The 15,531-nt window shown below is 43.2% G+C and overlaps 1 protein-coding gene and 1 long non-coding RNA gene across 11 annotated transcripts in view; one reads left to right on the top strand and one right to left on the bottom strand.

The window, feature by feature from the left end:
- FRMD4B (FERM domain containing 4B) overlaps positions 1–15,531 on the top strand; it is a 356,794-nt gene that overhangs the window by 34,514 nt on the left and 306,749 nt on the right. The window lies entirely within an intron of this gene.
- Positions 1–15,531, bottom strand: part of LOC123384120 — a 69,133-nt gene that overhangs the window by 12,835 nt on the left and 40,767 nt on the right. For all 5 annotated transcript variants that reach the window (XR_006594794.1, XR_006594793.1, XR_006594796.1 and 2 more), the window contains 2 exons: positions 13,090–13,177; positions 1,714–1,820 (listed from right to left, as the gene is read on the bottom strand). This is a non-coding gene — a long non-coding RNA (uncharacterized LOC123384120). The remainder of the gene's footprint in view (positions 1–1,713; positions 1,821–13,089; positions 13,178–15,531) is intronic.

The following is a 15,531-nucleotide window of genomic DNA, read 5'->3' as shown; positions in this document are numbered from 1 at the left end:
AACATTTGTTGGATTTTCTACTCAGCTCTACTTCAGTCTCCTTCTTTTGGGAATCGCCTAGCCAAGCTCTATTTCCCTAGTTGCTGTAGGAGCAACCACTGTATACAGCTCCCTATTTGCTGTAGGAGCAACCACTGTATACAGCAGGACCCTGTCTCTTTTGACCCTTGGTTTGTCCAGGCACCTGACTCTAGGGAGACCAACTGGAGGTCTTCCTGGGATCCTTGAACTTGGTACCCTGAAGGTTGAGGTTTTTCTCTTTCCAAGGACTGAAGTTATAAAAGGTGAAGCTTGGGAACCCTTGTGTTGTTTGATATGATATAGCCCTGTAAATTTATTTTTCTTTCTTATGATTCTCTTAACATTTTCTTTTCTGTAGCTTACTTCATTATAAGAATATAGTATGTAATACATATAACATGGAAAATACATATTACTCACCTGCTTTTATATTATCAGAAAGTCTGCTCAACAGTAGGCTACTAGTAGTTAAGTTTTGGGAGAGTCTAAAGTTATCTGTGGATTTTCAAACGTGTGAGGTGGGATTGGCGCCCCTAACCCTGCGTTGTTCAACAGTCAACTGTAATAGTCTCGCCCCATATTACAGATTAGGAAGCTGAGTCCCTGAGAAGTTAGGCAATGTTCTCAGAATCACCCAGTTAGTAAAGGGAAGAACTGGGATTTGAACCTACGATGGTCCAGCTTATTCGTTTTCCCAATTTCACCATTATAACCTCCCTAGTGACATTTCTTTGATTTTCTCTTATTTGTGTTAGTTGCTTTTTGTTGTAAAGGATGGACTGAAGATCGACTAAAATGACTGGCAGTCTCTTTGAGGATTTATAAAGATGGAAGGAACCAGCCAGGGCGCCTGGGTGGCTCAGTCAGTTAAGAGTCCGACTTCAGCTCAGGTCATGAGCTCACCGTTTGTGAGTTTGAGACCCTGCATCGGGCTCCGTGCCGACAGCTCAGAGCTTGGAGCCTGCTTCAGATTCTGTGTCTCCCTCTGTCTCTGCCCCTCCCCTGCTCTCACTCTGTCTCTGTCTCTCAAAAATAAATAAACATAAAAAAAAAATTTTCCTTCCTGGATGGAAGGAACCTTCCAGATTAAGTTCTCCAAACCCTAACTTATTTTATGGATCAGGAGCTATAGCCTAAGAAGAAAGGGTACATGCCCAAGGTCACCCAGCTGTTCTAAGGCAGTCCTGTAACTTGAATTTATCTTCTAGCACCCAGATGTTTGCTCTTTCATTCAAACACATTCTTTTGGTCTAAACTTAAAAGCCACTTTCTTCACAAAACCTTTCTAATCCTTAGACTGGATGAATTGCTTCTGCTATGGGATTTCCTACAACCCCCTCTTTCTCCATTCATAGCATACCATTCCTGGCTCATGTGCTTCTTAAACAACCCATCTGCCCCATGAGATAGTAGCCTCTGTGAAGGCAAGAACCCTCTGTGTCTTGTTCACTGTGGCCTCTTCAGTGGCATATGCTTAATGTGCCAAAATGACAAATCACTGCATAAAAAAAAAATAGCACATGAGACCTGCAGCAGTGTTCTGGTGTTGAAGACAACGGAACTATATGGTATTAGAATATATCTTCCAGTTGTAAATCTTTGGTTTTTGCTATGTCGAACATTTGCCGTTGTGATCACATGTGTAGCATTTACACTTGTAGCTTTGGCGTCAGAAACACTGAGATGACTTACCAGGAACCGTGTTTCTTTCTTCCTTTCATATTAACTTCGGTTTGCTGGTTCAGGGTTCTGTCACATGTACGTAGTAGTCCCTAGCAGGTACATGAGCCAAGACCACCCTAAACATGAGAAAGCGAGAGGAGAGAAGGTAATTCCGACCATTATATAAATTACCGGTGGTCTTTAGCATTTGCGTATTGGAAGAAGACTGGAGTGACCCAAGTGAAAGGTTGGAAACAAAGAAGAGAAGTTATATGGCAGGTTGGGAAAAGCCTAGGGAGAGAAGCTGGCCTAAGGGCTCAGGCTTGAAAGATCAATAATATTTTGCTGTGGGTGTCAATGGAAAGAGCAGCCTTCTCTTTGTTGAATTGAATAGGTTTTCTCCCTTTTGACTAAACCTTGTGTTGGATAACTCCTTCAAATCTCTTGCCTAGAGTTCATCTTCTTTTTCCCCTAAATTTTCATGTCACGATCAGCAGTATCAAATTTTCATAAATTACACAGGTTTTCAAACTCATTATTAAAAAATACTCCACATGCCCGTGCAGCTGGATTACAGACCATCAGTTGAGTTTCCAACAGACACAAAAACAGAAGAGTTTTGGAGAAATGGAAATATATGTACTGAGGTGACTCTAGAGAAAAAGACAGATATGGCTGGGGAGGCAAATTAGGGTCACATGCAAGATGCCTCTGAAAGCCATACCAGGTGTGGGGTTTGCAAGAGATTATCATATTTCAATCCCTCCAAGTTCAGAAGGAGGAGTGAGGTGGGGATCAAGATACGAGCTTTACTGACAATGAAGCCACATTGTAGACATGAACCAAAATGGTCTACATTATATTCCATCCCCATACCTGGGCTTTGGAGCCCAAATTTGGGAAGAGTTGAGGTGGTATAGTGGACTCTTTACCCACTAGTCCGATTGAAGATTGGAACTTGCCTCACCCCTGTCAAGTCCAAGAGTAGGACAGGGAGGGAGAATATGCACACTTGTTGTCAGTATGCAGCTTAGGAGTGGAAAAGGTGAAAGAGAGCTGAGGCTGTATATTAGTGGTTGGTCTTCTCCCATTCTTACTAGGTAAATTACTCCTGGAGAGAGAGAGTCCCAAGGTTTTTCCTCCAGCCTTCGTCTCTTTTAGGGAGCATCCTTTCTCCTTTACTTAGAACCGTAAGCAATGGTGTTCGTGAGAACAATCCCTCAATAAAGAAGTCAGATCCCAAATTGCTCTCATTTTTAAGATAATGTATGCAAAGGACATTAGCCACGAATACAGTTTCCCAAAGACTCCCTTCAAGGCTTGAAAATGGGAATACAGCCACGAACGAGTATGGGCAAAACTTGCAGTCCATTTGGCGCTCTCTATTCCTGATGTGTCCGGTCTGGTAATGCAGTGGCCATCTGACCCATGGCAAGTTCCTGGTAGACATCATCTTAAAACTTGGCTGGTAATTTGAGGTAGAATTTTCAAAATAATGTCTACCTATACAAATCTTTTTCCAAGGAATAGCGTCATTTGAAATGAAAAGCCAAACCAAACGATTTAGTATTTCTTACAAGCTCTTTAGGAGCATGCTGGAGAAAGAGACACATCTTGGCAAAACAATAGCCTCCCCTACTAATGTAAATATGATTTCCGTAATGAGCCGCGTGGTGGTGCCTTCCTGATGTAATTGCAAGAAGCCTCTTTGGCCGTGTGGAGAAATTTTATTTGCTACCACAAATGATAAACTTGTTTTCTGCAAAAGTAACTTCTTTGGGGAATACACATCAGAAATATTCCCATCATTTGGAGTCTTTAATGTGTTTTGCAGCTGAGCGTCTTGGGGTATATTTCAGCAAACCTCTGAACAAGATTTTCTGATTCCATCCCACAGAGAGCTGTGCTGCACTGCTATTAATCTGAAACATTTGCTGCATCACAGCAATTTGGTGAAATTATAATTGAAACATGGTGCTTGACCCGGAGGGGACCATGGAGAAAGGGATTTGCTTTGGTGGCTTCTCATGCATCATTTAAAGCCTGCTGCCCCGGAATCAAAGTCTCGCTTATATCTTAACTATATGAACGCTTTATTGACAGCTGCTGCAGCCCGGCTGCAGAATACTGTGCTTCTTGCCAGCCCTGTCATTTTGTTTGGTTTGTCTGTCTTTACTTTTCCATAAATTGGATTACTCTGATTAATAACAAGATTGTGAAATAAGAGCTTGTTATGGGATTCTGGTGACTATCAAGCAGAATATAATTAAACCACAGTTATGCAGTCTAATTGAGGAAAAGACATTTGGAATTAAGGGAAGTTGGCAATGTTTAGTTATTAATTTCATGTGTACAAGGTAATACACTGGACCGGCATAGGATTACTGATTGTTGGAATCCTTCTGAGCTCAACCTAAAAAGAAGAAATGAAAGGGAGGAAGTAAATAGATTCTGTTATGTCATTTGGGGGAGTGATCAAGAACGTGTCTTTTAAATCCTGTTTACATTCTGAAGTCGTTTTAATTAAAAATTGTCAGTTGAACCAAATCAATTAACCCTCCCTGTTTCTGTAACAGAGGCTGCTGGCTGTGCCCCAGTAATTCCTTTTCCTTTTTTTTTTTTTTTTTAAGTAGTAATAGAACTGGACATATGGCCACTCAGAATCCTGTCTACATTTCTCAGCCTTCCATGCAGCTGGTTGTTGCCATGTGACTATGTTCTGGCCAGTGAGATGTGACATGTGCGATTCATTTGGGGGTTGTATCTTTAAAGGCGTCGAGTGTCTGTATCATCTCTGCCTTCTTCACAGTGGCTGGTGGCCGTCTTTTCCTGAGCAGCTGGCTGAGATGAGATGGAAGCTGTGGGCTAGGGATGGCAGAAAAAACGTGGTTCTGATGACTGTAGGGCCACCTTAGCCGGGACCACCTACGCAAATTCATCTATGAGGAAGACATCAAGAAAGAAATCAACTTCTTTCTGGATTAAGCCAATCTCTTTTAGATTCCCTTTGCCACACCATCCTAAACTGATACCTTCCTCGGCCTTCAGAACCCAGACTGTGTAGGTCATAGGTCTGTATCGATGGAAAGTTAAGTGCTTCCAGCAGCAAATAGGAGCAACCTGGGCACACATGGGCTTAAACGGTGAAACAAATTTGTAACTCTCAGAACATCAAGTTCAGAGGTAGGGCACAGTTTTTGTGTTGCATATTTAGCAGCTCAATAATATCATTAAGGCGTCAATGTGCTTCTTCCTGTCCTCTGCCATACCGGATATGAGCTTACTCTTCAAGCCAGTAGCAGATAGGAGTGTTCCAGATCTGAGCATCATGTCCAGACAGGACAACATTCATAGGGAAAGGAAAGACCATTTTTTAGGAGCTGCCTTGGGAGGGCCTAAAATTTCCCAGACATATCTTGCTTCCCCAGCAGTCTTCCCTTCATGTTTCAGTAGCAAATTTTGACTCACATTCCTGACCCGGGGAACTGACAAGGAAAATGAAATTATCCCTAAGGCAAACGGGTGCACCACAGGGGCTTGAGTAAGGCCTGTATCTCTAGCTGTGTAGAGGAAGGGGTTGAGAAAAAAAAGAACAAACCTTGGAGGTTACGATTGAGGAAATGGATGATGGGCAGGCCACCAACAGTGTGCACTACAAAAGGAAACATTATAAAAGGATCTGGAAAAAAGTATGAACGAAAAGGTTTATACCGGAAATTTGCCGCAAAATAAGATGGGAAAGGGGATGTGGTTGGAGTACAGACAAAACAAGGCTATCCATGAGTCAATAATTGTTGAAGTTCATGGGGGTTCGTTATACGTTCTTCGCTGCTTTTGCATCTATTCGAAATTACCTATAGTTAAAAAAAAAAAAAAAGACTTTAAAACAAATAATCCAAGCAAAGCAAGAAAAGAAAGAGCAGCATGAGAAATTTTACCTATTTTCATATTAGCAATAATGGGATCTAACATTTAAGTGTTTGCTCTTTGACAGACGCTCTAGTAATCAGCATAGAATGGCATAGGCTAGGAAGGTAACTTATTTACTGGTGTGGCTGGCACTTGCAGAAACAACTTCAGGCCTTGGTAAGTGCATCCTTTGGTTGTACTTCTTCCGCCTGTGGGCTCTCTTTGTGCTGTGGTCCCATTTTGTCAGCATCCCTCCCTTATCTGCGAGTGATACGTCCCAGGATCTCTAGTGGGACAGTAGCAAACGCGTCATCCTCTATGTTTTTTTTAGTACATCCCTCACTAGGATAAACTTTAATGTACAAATTAGACATAGTAAGGGACTAACAGCAGCAATGATAAAATAGAACGACTATAAAAATATACTCTAAAAAAGGTTATGGGAATGTGGTCATTCTCCCAAAACATTTTATTGTACTATACTCGCTCTCCTGGTGATGGCGGGAGTTGGTAAGATGCCTACACAATGAGATCAGGTGTGAGTGAGTGACGGAGGCACTACCCTAACCCTAACTTCTAACCCTAACCCCTAACCCCTAACCCCTAACCCTTACCTTAACCCTAACCCCGTAGGTTTTGGTTAGTGTTGACTTTCTGACAATATGTCAAGAAGATCATCCACTTCAGGACCAAGGCTGAGTGCAGGTAACTGAAACCTCAGAAAGCAAATGCGGATGATGGGGGACTTCAGTAGTGGCAGCAGAAAGTCCCACGCTGGGATCCCATTGACACAGTGTGAATCCCATACCCATGTCTAAGCCAGTCATGGCCAGGAGAGTGTGGTGCTCTGAGAGACCAGTCATATTCTCCCCCTGGAGCTGAGAGTAGTCTCATTCCAGCTCAAACGCCATCGACTGGGAGAGACTAATTTCCTGTAAAGAACATCAGGACAGCATGGATACTGGGCAGGCGAAAATACCAGGTGGCCATTGTGCTTATATTATTGTTTTTATTCCTACTGAAACCCCTGGGCACCTACTGTGATTACCCCCATTTTACGGAAGAAAACCCTGAGGCTTAAGAAGTCAAGTGACTTGCCCACGACCACATTTTTAATGATAAAACTGGGAGTCAAAGAATGAGAGTTTGATTTAGGGACCACGTGCCCTACTGTTTACAGTGAACGTCTGGCTATAGGTTTCCAAAGTCAACTGGCAAACAGTGAGATCTCATTAGTGAGGATGGTGCAGCATAGTGGTTCCAAGCATGGGTTCTGGAGTTAGATGGATTTGGGTCCAGACCACGATGCTCGCCACTCAGGTGCTGGGTCTCTTAATTAGTGCTCAAGGTAGTATTAGTCTCGTGCCAGAGATGGGGCAAGTTGAGATCAGACGTCCTATGTGACTTGCCACGATGCAGAGCCAGGGCTCTAGTCCCTGTCTCACTGGCCCCAAAGCCCAGAATCTGCCCCACCAGCGTGATTCACACTGCCTCCACGACTGCAGGGGAGAGGGGTGAAGGCCAGTAAGGCACGTTCTAGGTCCTTAACTTTCACTTTTCCCGGGAAGTAGCAATTTAAAAACCTCTTTTCGAGCCTGGAATTCTACATCAGGTTTTGCTTTTTAACAGAGTTCTCTGCCTTTCAGTTTATTCGTTTTAACTTTGAATTATAGAAACGCCCAAATACAAAATCCATATATCTTCATCTGTGTACAACAACAAAACCCATATACAAAAGACAAAATATATATGATGGGCATCCCTGTACCCAGTCACCCAGCTCCAACTTTATCTCATGATCAACTGTGCTGTCTCAGTATTTCCATTCCCCCCTCATTGTTATTTTGAAGCAAACCTCAGATAGAAGGTCATTTATTTTGTAAATATTTTAGTGAGTATCTCTAGAGGGTAAGGTCTCTTCTTCCACAATGCCAATGTCACCTCTTTAAGTTAAAAATAATTTCTTAATGGTGTCATACATCCAATCAATGTTTCCCTTTATGTTTGCCTCATGGATGATATATAATTTTTTTGTGGATTGTTTGAATCCAGATCCAAGTAGCATCAGTCCATTGAGATTGGTTATGTCTGTAGGGCCTTCTTTTTTTTTTTTAATTTTTTAAAATTTTACATTTATTGATTTTTGAGAGACAGAGTGAGACAGAGCACGAGCAGGGGAGGGGCAGAGAGAGAAAGGGACACAGAATCTGAAGCTGCCTCCAGGCTCTCAGCTGTCAGCACAGAGCCTGATGCAGGGCTCGAATCCACGAACCGTGAGATCATGACCTGAGCTGAAGTCAGATGCTCAATCGACTAAGCCACCCAGGCGCCCCGGGCCTTCTTTAATCTGTCAGTTTCCCCTCTATGTCTTTTGTTTTCCCCTTGCAATTTATATGTTGAAGAAAGTGAGTTATTTGACCTGTAGAGTTGCTCACTGTCTGGATTTTGCTGATATCATCACTGTAGTATAATTCACTGGGTTCTTCTGTTAATTGGTCATTGGTTATTGGATGTAGGGGTTTGATCAGATTCTGGCTCAATTTTGGTTTTTCAAGAGGAATTTATAGATACAATCTTGTTCCCTCAGAAGCCTCATGGTATGGGAGGGATCACTCTGTAATGTTGAAAGACATCAGAATAATGGTTGCATAGGAGTAAGAAGAATGGAATGACCAGGAAGGGGCCAGAGGAACTTTCTGGGCTGATGGACATGTTCTAGATCTGGATGCAGGTGTGGGCTACTTAGATGTTTGTGTTTATCAAAACTTACTGCAGGTAGATTGTGCTCAGTTACAAAGTAAAAGCTTAGGTGCTGACACTTTATTGGAGAGTTCAATCCCAGGGACCAGGGGTGAGGCAGGGAAGGAGAGAAGGTGAATACAAACAAGCCGGCCATGGCTTTGTGACAAGCTGATCACTTGATCTCACAGGGATGTCCTTGAAGAAGAAATTACCATGCCTCAGAATAGTACAGGTGGAGGGAGGAAGTAGACTTTGCCTGACAGTACCCTGAGAGGCCAAGGGGGATCCATGGTCATGAGTACCTCAGCCTGTGGCTGTGACAGAGGCAACAGCACCTCGCTCTGCGGAAACTTTGTGAGCCATTGCAAGGGCCACTCAGACCAGATACAAGACCCCTGGGTAGATATTGGGTGATGCATAATTGACTCAGGGGTAGACACACAGAGGTCTTTTGCTATGGTTAAGGGTCAAACCCTCCAGAGCCAGATTGCATGGGTCAAGATTCTGTCTCTGACATCTACCAGTTAGGTTGCTTTGGGCACGTGACCTAATGTCTCTAAGCTTCAGTGTCCTGGTAGCAGATGCCATTGGTGCTCCGGGGCACACACACTGACAAAGCTCTTTGTGTCTTTCATCTGAGGAAAGTCATTCTCTAGTCATAGGAATGTGCTCCTGTAACTGTGGACAGGGCACATATGCAGGAGGGAAAGTGAATATCTCCAGGCATGACCCTCAACCAACACGGGATGGGAGCTACGAGATAAAACTGCTGCTTCCTTGTTCCATTGAGGGAGAAGTCGGAGGCATGCTCACAGAGCCTCTCAGAAAGTTCCCAGAGATTTTGAGCCCTGCTTATTCACAGCCATGACCAACTCGAAATGCTCTGTGTACTGGCTTCCTTCCTTTTCCTGCCTCGCTCCCTCACTCCCCTCTCTGTGCTTCTGGGAACATGTTCCCCCCCCCCCCCAAAAGTACTTATCCCCGCTTCCTTGTCTCGGGGTCTGCTTTTGGAAAAACCCAACCTCAGATCATCAACCATCAGCAAAATATTGTAGTGATCAATTGGGATAATATAGATAAAGCCCTCAGAGCAGTGTTTGCTTCTTAGTAACCATAAAATAAATGGAGCAATTATTCTGACTATTTTCCTTCAAGGTCACCACCAAGGATGACCGTTCAATTTATCATCCAGTTGAGACATGTTAGAGATGAAAATGAGTGCTATGTGAGTAAGAAACAACAGGTGGAAACTGACACTATCCCTAGAAAACCAGAAGGTATTGTCATGCGACAGCCATGACCTCAGCAGACAGGAATTCTCTATACAAAGGAATTATAGCGCAAACACTATAAACGCTTCTCAACTGAATTGTTTCATAATTTCACATTATTATGTATTATCCTTTTTTTTTTTAATTTTTTTTTTCAACGTTTATTTATTTTTGGGACAGAGAGAGACAGAGCATGAACGGGGGAGGGGCAGAGAGAGGGAGACACAGAATCGGAAACAGGCTCCAGGCTCTGAGCCATCAGCCCAGAGCCCAACGGGGGGCTCGAACTCACGGACCGCGAGATCGTGACCTGGCTGAAGTCGGACGCTCAACCGACTGCGCCACCCAGGCGCCCCATGTATTATCCTTTCTTAAAGTGAAGGCTCACCTGTATTGTATCACTTTAGTGCCCAGAAGAGATAATACTAAATTTCTTATTTGCAAGTTAGCAGTAGAATTGTCCCTTACAAAGAACTGACAAGGGGTGTCATGCACAGGAAGAAGTGCTTTAAGATCTAAACACGATGAAAAGAACTGTTCAATCTTCTCCTAGAAGAGAATTGAATTTTGAAAGAGTAAAAACTTCATATGTAGGAGGCTAATACCCAAATGTGATGCGCTTGAAGGAATATTAAAATTACTGTCTAAATAGTGTTGACTGAGAATAGCTACTTCTCACGGTGAGTTAAGAAATGTAGAATCACAGCCCCCAGTAGGAGCTGGAAGGGGCCTTGTTGCCATCTAATCTGATGGTTCCCTTCCAGGTCATTGGGAAGAGCTTTTGTAAATATGCAGAGAGTTGGTTCTTACCCTACGGAGGCCACACGTGGCCTACAGCGGGAGTCCTCAAACCGTGGCCCCCAGGCAAGCTGGCCACATCCAGCCATGCTCATTTGCATATACATCGTGTATGGCCACTTTGACTACACAATGGGGGAACTGAGTATGAGCAGTTGGAACAGAGATCATATACAGCCTGCACAGGCTAAGATATTTGTTCTCTGGCCCTTTATAGAAAAAGTTGGTTGACTGCTGGCCTAGAGGATTTAGCTTTCCAGAAGATTCTGGTGTACAACCAGGGTTAGGAATTACTGATGACAATTTGTGTCCTTCATTTATAGAAACAGTAAGCTGCAAGGCCCAGAGAGGTGAAGTGACCTGCCCAAGGTTGCAAAGCCAAGACAAGACTGAGAAGCTTCTTACTGTTTAAGCCCCATTTTCCTAGCACAGAACCCTCTGTCTCTAATGATAATCCCAGCTTCTGTTAAAATTCAGCCTCTTCACTTGACCACTGTGGAGCTCAGCTGACAACAGTTTCCTGGCCGACAACATTTGATGATGAATAATACAGTGAATTGGCTCGTCATCTGGCATCGTAACTTTCCCTCATGCCAGAATGCTTTCCTTTGTCACTGGTACCATCTGGATAGAAAACTGTATGGAGTTTCCAACAAATGGCATTTGACAGACATGTGCCTGCCTTGGAAATCTCTGAAGTGAAAGTCTTGTCTAGCGTGACAGGGTCATATGTCCCGAAAGAGAATCATTTATTCATTCGTTCAAGCAATCAACAAAGCATTTACTGGGCACAATGCCGGGCACAGGGAATTTAGTGTCAGTCTCCATGGATCCTATAATTTGATGAAGGAGGCAAACAAACAAACAATAATAGACAACTCATTAACTAAATAGATAAGTATGTAGATAGAAATTGATGACCGCGATCTCTGTGTTGTAGATGAGACACACTACAATAGTAACAACAACAACAAAAAAAGGCAACAATTATAGTGCTTATTCAGCTCCAGGCACTCCTACCTGGTTTGTATGTAATGATTCATTTCATGTTCACAAAAGTCCTGTGGTGGTAGCTGCTGTAATGTCCCCCGTTGTACAGAAGGGGAAACTGAGGCACGCATTGGTTAACTGGCTTATCCAAGATCTTATAGCTAAGAAATGGTGAAGCCAGGATGTAACTATAGACAGTCTAGCTCAAGAGTCCCTAACTACTATGTTCTGTGCCCCCCAGTAGAGGGATGCAGACCTAAGAAAGCGCCTTTTAAGCTGATCTGGTGTCGGGGCACCTGGGTGGCTCAGGCGGTTGAGTGTCCGACTTCGGCTCAGGTCACGATCTCGTGGTCTGTGAGTTCGAGCCCCGTGTCGGGCTCTGTGCTGACAGCTCAGAGCCTGGGGCCTGCTTCGGATTCTGTGTCTCCCTCTCTCTCTGCCCCTCCCCCGTTCGTGCTCTGTCTCTCTCTCTCTGTCAAAAATAAATGAACATTAAAAAAAAAGGCTGCTTTAAGCTGATCTGGTGTCTTTGGCAATGCTGGGCGCATAGATAGTGAACGTATGAATGAATTAATTAGTGAAGGTATAAATATATCTGTATACATATATATGTATGTTCATAAGAATTATGTCTGGCATAAAATGAACTGTTTTGAGACCTGCATTACCCGTGCTCATTTTCTTCCTTTCGGAGTGTTTGAGCTATTACCAACTATTTCAGCCAAAACACTCCTGCACTCTCATATGAAAGGTGAAATGCAATAATTAGATAGAGCTCATTAAATCAGTTAAACTATTCTGAAGTAGGAACCAGAGAACCATAATTTAATAAAACGTTTGAAGTATTAGTATGCAGTGAGAATAATAAAAATAAGAAGTCAAACTTACAAGATTGCTACAAGAAAAAAAGGCGATCAATCATAAACAGAAGCCCTGAAACTGTATTTATTGCCTTTCCTTTGCATACACAGCATTGTGCAAAAGTGCACGCATTTGGGAGGAATTGAGCTGATTCAGATTCTCGGGGAGTGCGCATGCCCTCAAGGTTTCTAAGGTTCTGAGTCTCTGAGGCTACTTTGGGGGAACCAACAGGCGGGCACTCTTTAAACCAATTTCAAGTGGCATCCTTGTGAAACCAAAGCTGTGGGTCTTTGAAGCAAGTTAGAGTGCTTTTGCCACCGAGTGGAAGAGCCACACTGTCCTGGTTAACAAGAACAGATTCTATCAGCCTCTGATAGCAAGGATGTTTCTCGGAGCCATGTTTAAATCTTTATGGCCAGCTTTGGTCTTCTCAGTAATCAACACCCTGAAGGTGTCCAAGCACCTGCTCGCTTCTGGGGATATTTAAGTCATGTGAGATGAAAGGAGAGAGTGTTTGCTGAACAGGTATTTTTTGAAATCTTCAAACCTTTACCGTGGTTTGCCAGCCGAACACATCTCCACCTTCCTTGTTCTGTCTTCGCAAACAGCGAGGATCAAAGCCTTTTCCCTCTCTTTGTCTAACTCCACTGTTAGGGCCCCGTTTACATGGTGTCCTCTCAAAAACCTCATGCTGAATCATCTCAGACTAGGTTAGTGAAGGCCTGCAGAATATGCCACCCCAAAATATGCTGCTTTGGTATATTAATTATTTTTGAGCTGTAGATAATTGTGAGGCAGTGGATACAGGGAGAGGCTTTCTCTGAACTGCCCTTACCTGCCTTAAGACAAGTTCTCTTGAAAATTCCAGCTGGCATAGGTGCTTCCCTGGGAGTTTCACCAACCAGGGAAGATGGTCTTCACCACTGCAGAGAATGCAGAGGAGACTGGAGGTCAACACCACACCCATATAGACTTTGTCACAAACTCTCATACTTCCTCATGAGACTACCTCATACCTTCTAAGCACCCATTCATGTTTCCTACAAATTATTTGCTGTTCCTGGAGGAGCCTCCATGCTCCGCCCCTTTCCCTACTAAGATGATATTTAAGCCTGAATTCTAAGCTACTTCTTTGAGTGACTCGTTTTTCCCTGGGTACCTCCCATGTTTGCATGCAGTATACCTGTTACTAAATTCTGCTGGTTTTCCTCCTGTTAATCTTTCATTACAGGGGTCTCTGCTAAAAATTCAGAAAGGGGAAGATTATTTTTCCTCCCCAACATTAATCTTTCTTATATTTTCCTATACTCTCATAGTATAGTGGGCTTGGTGACTGTTGAGCGTCTTGTGTCTTCCACGGGTATAGGCTGTGTTTCTGTAGTTCATTTTGCACCTAGCGTGTGTGTGGCCCAATGTAGAAGCCTACTAAATAGATGTACGATGAGGGAATGTATTCTAGAAACGGATGAACTCTGTTTCACACCATCTTTGAGAGCTTTCTGGGGCTCTGTGGTATAATTCTTTTTATTGGCTTTATATTTGCTTATGAGCTCTCTTAGTTTGAGTTCCTCTGAAGCAGAATCTGAAACAAGACTTTGGGTGCAGGAAGTTAATTTGGGAGGAGATTTCCAGGAAGAGGGAGAGAAGGAAGAGGGGAAGAAGGGAAGGAGAAAGAGCCAAGAAAGATGGCCTCTCTGGGCAACTGGTGTTCACCTCTGCCGGGATGCTGGGACCCAGAAACTGGGGCATTTATCCACTGATCCCTCACTGTTGAAGGTTGTCCCCAGGGGCGTTACCTTCTGCTACCTACTTTGGAGGCAGAAAAGCAGAGAGGTATGCATTTGATGAATGAAGCGGGAGCTGTCAGCATTACCAGAAATGTCCATCTTGGCTAAGACTAAAACCAGGGCAATGTGATCGAGGTGGGAGACACTACAAGTGTTCGACTACTAAGTCAGAAAACCTCTTCCCTGAACACATTTTGTAATCTAGATAGAAATGGTGCACTGTGCTTTGGAAGGAATGAAGTGGATTATTGAAAAAAAAATTAATGTAAAGAGAAACTATCTAGGTCACAGTGGGGACCAACATTAATACTTTTTTAAGAAACGTGGCCCTGGGTACTACCCTCTCCGCCTTGGCCATGTTTTGGTTTTACTGGAATGCGGTAATAATAGGGAGTGTGCTGAAAGGGGTGCACCCTGTGACACCAAGAAGATGTCCCCTTGCCTGGTGAAGCCTGGGAAACAGGCTGCTGCTATTTATGTAGACTGGAACTTTATTTTTGCTGTCTTTCCTTTCAACATCACTTATTTTCTGTTTTTTATTATGTAAGTAAAGCATGTTTATGCTGGAAAATTTAGAAAATGTAACAAAGAGGAAAATAGGAAACAAAAGCCATTATTATATTTCCCTTGCCTCAATACAGTGAACCTAAACCTTTTTTTGCGTTTCTCTTTCAGTGATTTACCCAATCATTACAAAAATGTAACCATACTTCATACCACATTTAACATTTTTCACTTATTGTGGACATTTTTCTTTTTCCTTTTTTAAAGTAGTTTTGTTTTCAGTTTATTTGGAGAAAGAGAGGGAGAGAGAGAGAGTGGGGAAGGGGCAGAGAGAGAGAGAGAGAGAGAGAGAGAGAGAGAGAGAGAGAGTCTCAAGCAGGCTGTGCGCTGTCAGTATGGAGCCTAATTCCAGGCTCAATCCCATGAACCTGAGGTCATGACCTGAGCTGAAATGAAGAGTCGGACACTTAACCGACTGAGTGACCCAGGTGCCCCTCTTTTTCTTTTTTTAAAATGTTTACTTATTTATTTTGAAAAAGAGAGAGAGAGAGAGAGAGAGAGAGAGACAATGAGCAGGGCAGGGGCAGAGAAAAGGAGAGAGAATCTCAAGCAGGCTCCATGCTGTCAGCACAGAACCTGATGCAAGGCTCGATCCCACAAACCGTGAGACCATGACGTGAGCTGAAGTCAAGAGTCAGACTCTCAACCGGCTGAGCCCCCCCGGCACCCCTGTGGAAATTTTTTTATAGTGATAAATATGGATAAGCAATTCCTTCCCTCCCTCCTACTCCCCTTCATTCCCTCCTTCCTCCTTTCCGGCAATCCTTCCTTTCTTTTGTAAAAATAATTCTGATTTTGTTTGGTTACAAATATAATTTGTGTTCAGTGTAAAAAAATTGCACTTATATGTATATGCATGCACACGTGTATACAGACAGACACAGACACACAGATACACACCTACATATATGTATGTTAGACCACTC

This window comes from Felis catus, chromosome A2 (genome assembly GCF_018350175.1).
Source record: "Felis catus isolate Fca126 chromosome A2, F.catus_Fca126_mat1.0, whole genome shotgun sequence".
NCBI lineage: Eukaryota > Metazoa > Chordata > Mammalia > Carnivora > Felidae > Felis > Felis catus.
Note: the sequence above shows the minus strand (reverse complement) of the source record. Positions and strands in the feature narration are given on the sequence as shown.